We start from the raw sequence: 5,927 nt of genomic DNA on the forward strand, positions 1-5,927 counted from the left end.
CCTATCAGTTTTATGTTCTCCTCTACCGAGGGCTTTGGCGAATAACTTCGCCAAAAATGGTAGCAAAGTCACAATTTTGACACATATCGTGTGTGTCTCGGTAAGACGCGTCGAATGATACACTTTTCATTTCAGCGAGGCCAACTCAGGATATTTATTTTAGGTTAGAGTCAGGTCATAGCCTGTTAGGTCACGATATTGGTGGGAGGAGGTCGTCATGGTGCATTAGAATTTATGCATATCATTCTATTTGCCAATTCTGAGTTCATTGGTGGTTTCCCCGAGTCGCTACGTCAATTTGAATCGGAGCACTAACGAAAAACTCCAACAATATTAGTTACATCATGAATGTTGTCACGCGATATCAACGATCGATCCTCGTGTGCGACTTTTAGACGAACTAAAAGGATCCACATTTGTGTATTAACAATTCACTCGATTCGGCGCAATGCCCATGAACAATATCATATGACAATAAATTACACAGTCATGGCTGATAATAAAATACACGAAAAACAATTGACAATGCGATCAGCCGCGCCGCGTCCCACCCCGCTCCCGGGCGCGGAGGGGGGACAGGCCACGACCGATAGGGTACACTGCAGGGTACCGGCGCAGCGACAGCGCCGCGCCGGCCAGCCGTCCGTGCCTCCTTGTACACAGACGTGTAGCGGAGAACACGGAGCCCGCTGGCTGAAGGGTCATCAGGTGAGGTCACGGTGTCTGATAGGACACCTCTACGCTCACGATAGCACAGCACTCTCTTACACGGACACAGCACGGGGGGGGGGGCAGGTGGGGGCGGGGGCTCAGCCCCGCCGCCTGGCCGGCCGTACCGCGGTACGCCGGTGTGCGGCGGGTGGCCACGCCCGCCCGCGCCACCTGCCCGACGCGGACCGGTCGCTGCTCAGCACAGCGGCACGCTCGGGAACGGCGCGCTGTTGGGGAACGCGAACGGGTCCGGGTTGATGGTGTTGCCGAAGTTGCAGCGACGGCCTCCGAAGCGGGTGCGGCCGCCGAAGGAGCGGCCGCCCCGGCCGCCGCCGCGGCCCCGGTACACGAGCAGCCCGCTGGCGGGCACCATCAGCGTCAGCGCCAGCAGAGCCAGCAGCAGGGCAGAGACGACACGGATGGCGTGCATGGTGGCGGGTGGGGCTGCCGGCACAGACAGACACACACGAGCGTCAGTGACGACTCACGGCGACTCACGGCGACTCACGGAACTCAGTAACACAGTCTGCAACACGTCCAGCAGGCCGACTGGTCGCACATGACCGGCGGGCCGCCTCGCGGGCCGTCCGCGGGGGCGGATCCCCGCGCAGGCGCCGTCCGCGGTCCCCTGGCCCCCGGTTCCGCGTTCCAGCCGGCGGGGCTCGAGGCCACGACGGGCGCAGGGCCGGAGCACAGCTCCCGGCTGCGGAAGCTGCGCTCAGCCGCACCTGACAAGGCCGCGCGCGCTCTGATGCCCTCCCCAGCCGGCCTGTTAGAAAGGGCAAGAGCCGGCGCTCGAGCGCGCGACCTTGACCAGTCGTGGCGCCAAGCAGCACCGGACTTCCGCGGTGCGGTAGGTAATGGCGTGTTTACGACGGCGGCCGCAGCAAGGGGCATATGATGCATATCCCCCTAAGGGCCTGACTTTTCAGAGCGTATATAACTTTTATAAAGTATTTTTGAAATTATTTTTATCAAGATATATCATGTTGAGCATTACAAAAAGTAAAACTAAAAGGATTTCCAAAATAAAAATAAGTTTGTTGTACAAAAAAAAATCACAGAAAAAAGACACAGTAGTACAATAGTTAATTTTAGGCCTTCCATCGAGCATGGGGAACGCCATCTCCATTTCTTGTTGCGTGCAATGGTGAGGTAAAACAATACCTATCAAGCCCAAACAAAAATATATATGGTTAATGTTTATCAACCGTAAAAGTTATTGGACCCTAAAAAGTACAGCGTAGAACAGTCTACAAAGTTAGGTATATCCCAATCAGTTCCGAGCGTCCCTGGTCGGGGCCGGGGCCGCCCGGTGTCGGCCGCCGGTATAGACTGACTCACCTGAGATGGGTGGAGAGAGGGCGGCTGCCGCGCGGTGCGCCGTGGAAGAGAGAGGAGTGAGTGCTGGCGTCCGGACCGGCCGCTGCACATTTATACGGCCCGCTGAGACGGTCCGCACAGCCACCGGGCCGGCCGCAGCGCGAGCAGGAAGCGGCCAGGGACACCGCTGGCGGCGTCACCGACCCCTTCCGCAGCCCCGCCGGGGTACAGGGGTACCTACCGGACCCGCCCGCCAGTGAGAGGGGAGACGACCGGGCCAAGGTTTACAAGGCATGATTCACCAGCTGAGCAGTGGTGAAAAAACAACAAATACTTATCGGTCAACTGGTGGTTTTAAATTTACCCGTCCTCTTCATGATAGATCTACTTTTTATGAAAGTTCATTCATCTTCTTGCACTTGAATTCCAGCCTTTCCGGCCTAAGGAGAGGGATGGTCTAACTTTTTGTGGTTGGTCAGAATGCGTTGGTAATATGCGAGTAGTGATCTGAAAAGTGGCACACCTGGCTGTTCATTCAAACCAAATCGCATGACACGTATGCGGTATGACACGCATTTTCAGCTCAGGTCAGGCCAATGACCCATAACGTCATAAATGAATATCTGCACGGTCCTGGAACGTCGAAGATTCGCGATACCCTCAGTGCCAGGTAGGTATTCGTTCTAGGAAGATGAAGTTTACAGGACATAATAACCTTCCCAGTAGTCACAACTAGTTGTAATATGCATTTTTTTATAATAAAACCCACTTGAAGTCAGGTCAGCCACATGGCCACATCATTTTCAGTCATTGGGAATTATGGAGGCTATGACTACTCTTTTGGCGTCGGAAGTTGTCTTAGACTACAGCGCACCGATATCGGTGTATCAATTCAGTGTCACCAGCGTATGCTGATATCAAGCATACCTATCAGTATAAGCATGATCGCGTTTTCATGCACTCATTGCAAAGTTTGAAGGTTACTTTTACATTTTTTTGTCTTGATTGACGTCATGTAAGAGGTCACAAAGCACTAAGTTTATCGGGGTTTTCGTCAATAAATCCCGATCAAACTTAGCTAGTGAGTCCTGAAAACCAGCTTGCCTGTCCCGTAGCTCAGTTGGTAGAGCATCGGACTCCCGGTAGTGAGAGCCCGGGTTCGAGACGCTCCGGCGCTCGATATATGAGACTCCTGACGGGGATGGTCTGCGGTTGGTGGGAGCAGCCGCAGCCAGTTGAAGTCAGTTGAGTGGGACAGGCCGTGTCCGGCTTTGAAGGGCACGTTAAACTTTGGCATCTAAATTCTCCCGTTACCCGGAATTGCGCGATCGGACGGTAGGGGTCGGGGTCTACGCAACAAGCTCTGCTTAGCGTGGACTCCGGCTCTGTCAATCCGTCCATTCAAACATTCGAGCTAAATTTATAAATAAAAAAAAGCTATGGGCTCAGAAAAAAGAGCCTGCACCGATTCGAATGATATGCAGTCTAGCCTCATCCGACTAGCTTCGTGACCTGATTGACATTGACCTGACCTTGACCTGAGGTCAATAGTGGATGCTCTAAGTTGCTTCCCTCCGAACAAGAAACATTTTTTTGAAGCCATGGATAAAAGAGAAAATACTTATCCAACCGATTTTGGGTCATCAAAAATTTGTGGTTATTGACGCAAGTCAGTTATTGACCTGACCCGTGAAAATTCCAACTCAGCTAAATACCAAAACAAGGGGAGGACTGCACCACCTTCTTTGTGCTATCATAATCTGCCTATGGCCAAATACCAGCAAGGGTTAGATGTTTAGTTCTTACGTCGAGCTGCATTGTCTTCTGTGAATTCTTCCTCATCGCTTGTTTTACTCTGAGCCAAGGCCATCAAGACAGTCTGAGCAGCTGCGCCGTTTCTGCACTGCCGCTGCGCAGTCCGAACCATCAGCCGGTGCGTATACCGCGTCGCGTTTCGCCATTACCATATGCAAAGCGTGTTTGTGCCGCGCTGTGCGGAATGCCTCCTCGTCCTGGCCTCCCCTCACAGTCTCGTCTGAGCGCCTAATGCTCGTACTTGAACTTCACCGTCAGGTCCCAATGGCCGCATATTAACATCAGGAAGAGAGCGACTGCATATACTAGATTTTGCAACCGTGACCTTGGTGGCCCGCGGCGGCGACATAGCAGCTGACTGCCATCAGATCGTGGCGTCTAAGTAAGGGCAGCGTCCGCGACCAAATGGCTCTGTCGATGTCATGGAGCACGTACAGTTCCACGACTGGATGGTCAATTACCATTTCATCCCGTTGACATTTAATGATAACAGTTCCTCCTCAGAAGAGCACTAAAATCCTTGAACTGCGCCGGTCATATGGATATGAGCAGCTTCGGTGACAGTGACACGTGATGAGAGGAGCGGGAAGGGTGGCCAGCTTATAGTTGCCACTTGCTTGAAACGAGTGCGGGGTTGTGTTATTTTTATTCTGATTTTTTGCTGAGAATCTGCGAAAATAGCTCAATTAGCAAAATACACGGGGTAAGCAGCAATCGAAAGAACGTCAAAAATGATGACGGAAACACGTATGCCATTTTAGCTCAGGTCAAAGGTCAGGTCACCAGAGGTCATCAAAAGTCAGTTTTTGTCCATTCCAAACTGTTAACCCTCGCCCGCACATGGGGGGGGGGGGTTGCCACCCCCCCCCAGGTAGTCTTTCTGCTCTGAACTCAACGTGTTGTTAGAGTTAGAAGGCTGATTTTTGGTATATCTGCTCCTCTATCCTTTCTTGATGTCCACTGAAAATTTCAAGTTTCTGTGACTTTTGGTTTCGGAGATATGACCTCGTTTTTCAGGTCATGTCATGACCCAAATGGCCAATTCTCAACATCTTGCCTTTGCCATGGGCCTTGTGAGCTTTTGACACCTTGATTTCGGCCTTTTTTGCCAGTCTTACCTCCCACCTATCATGGAACATGTTGTTCCATGTTGTTCGACGATGCACAGGTGTCAAGGTCAGGGCCAAGGTCAACCTAGGTCATCTAAGATAATTGCGTTTTAGGCAAGCTGAATTTACTTTTTGTGAAGTTTTTTGACTGCATTTTTCGTAAAAGCTTCTCAGATCATGATTTCATGTAATATGGACACAAAAACAATCGGTGCACACATCAGTACCTATACACACAGACACACACAGACATACAAACTCATATAATTGACCTTGACCTAACTTGACCTGAAATGACCTCAGCAGCAAAAATCTGGTCGGGTAGTGTGACAAAGAGGTTCTAGCTGGCTTGGCACCAGAAAACAGCATCGTCATCGGTATATGATAAGCAGTGCACTTGATATCCAACGGTGACCCAATACAGCAACATTTTTTAGTTTGACCTGACCTGGAAGGTCAATGACTGACCTGAGAAGGTAAAACTGGGTATCATTGGATTTGTCTCTTCCCAAAAAATCTTTTTGGTCTTACCGCTAAGCTCTATCTCCAACAGGAACGAAATGGCCCGGGGGGGTGGCAACCACCCCCATGTGCGTTCTAGGATGGGAAAATGGCATGTGCGTGCGAGGGTTAACAGTTTGGAAACTGCCAATGGCTAGCTCGGGAAGCAATAGAGCTATAGCAACGCGGCGCATTCGATAGCCTTTTTACAGACCTATCTGAGTACTGTTCTCAGATTTGACCTCAGGTCAACGGTTCAGCCTTCAGAGGGCAAAAACTGTAAAAATAGTCGTTTTCACGAAAAGCTTCGGCAATAGCTTTTGACTGAGGAGTGCCACGACATTAAAGGTAGTGTGCCACCTTTGAAAGATTTCCCATTTTATTTTTCCTAGGATAAGAAGCTTCTGTTTTTACCTAATATCGCAAAAAAATCAAAAATGGGCCTGGAATAGTGCTTTTTCGCCTAAA

The sequence above is a fragment of the Amphibalanus amphitrite genome, unplaced genomic scaffold, assembly GCF_019059575.1.
Source record: "Amphibalanus amphitrite isolate SeventyFive unplaced genomic scaffold, NRLGWU_Aamphi_draft 001232F_arrow, whole genome shotgun sequence".
Classification (NCBI taxonomy): Eukaryota; Metazoa; Arthropoda; class Thecostraca; order Balanomorpha; family Balanidae; genus Amphibalanus; species Amphibalanus amphitrite.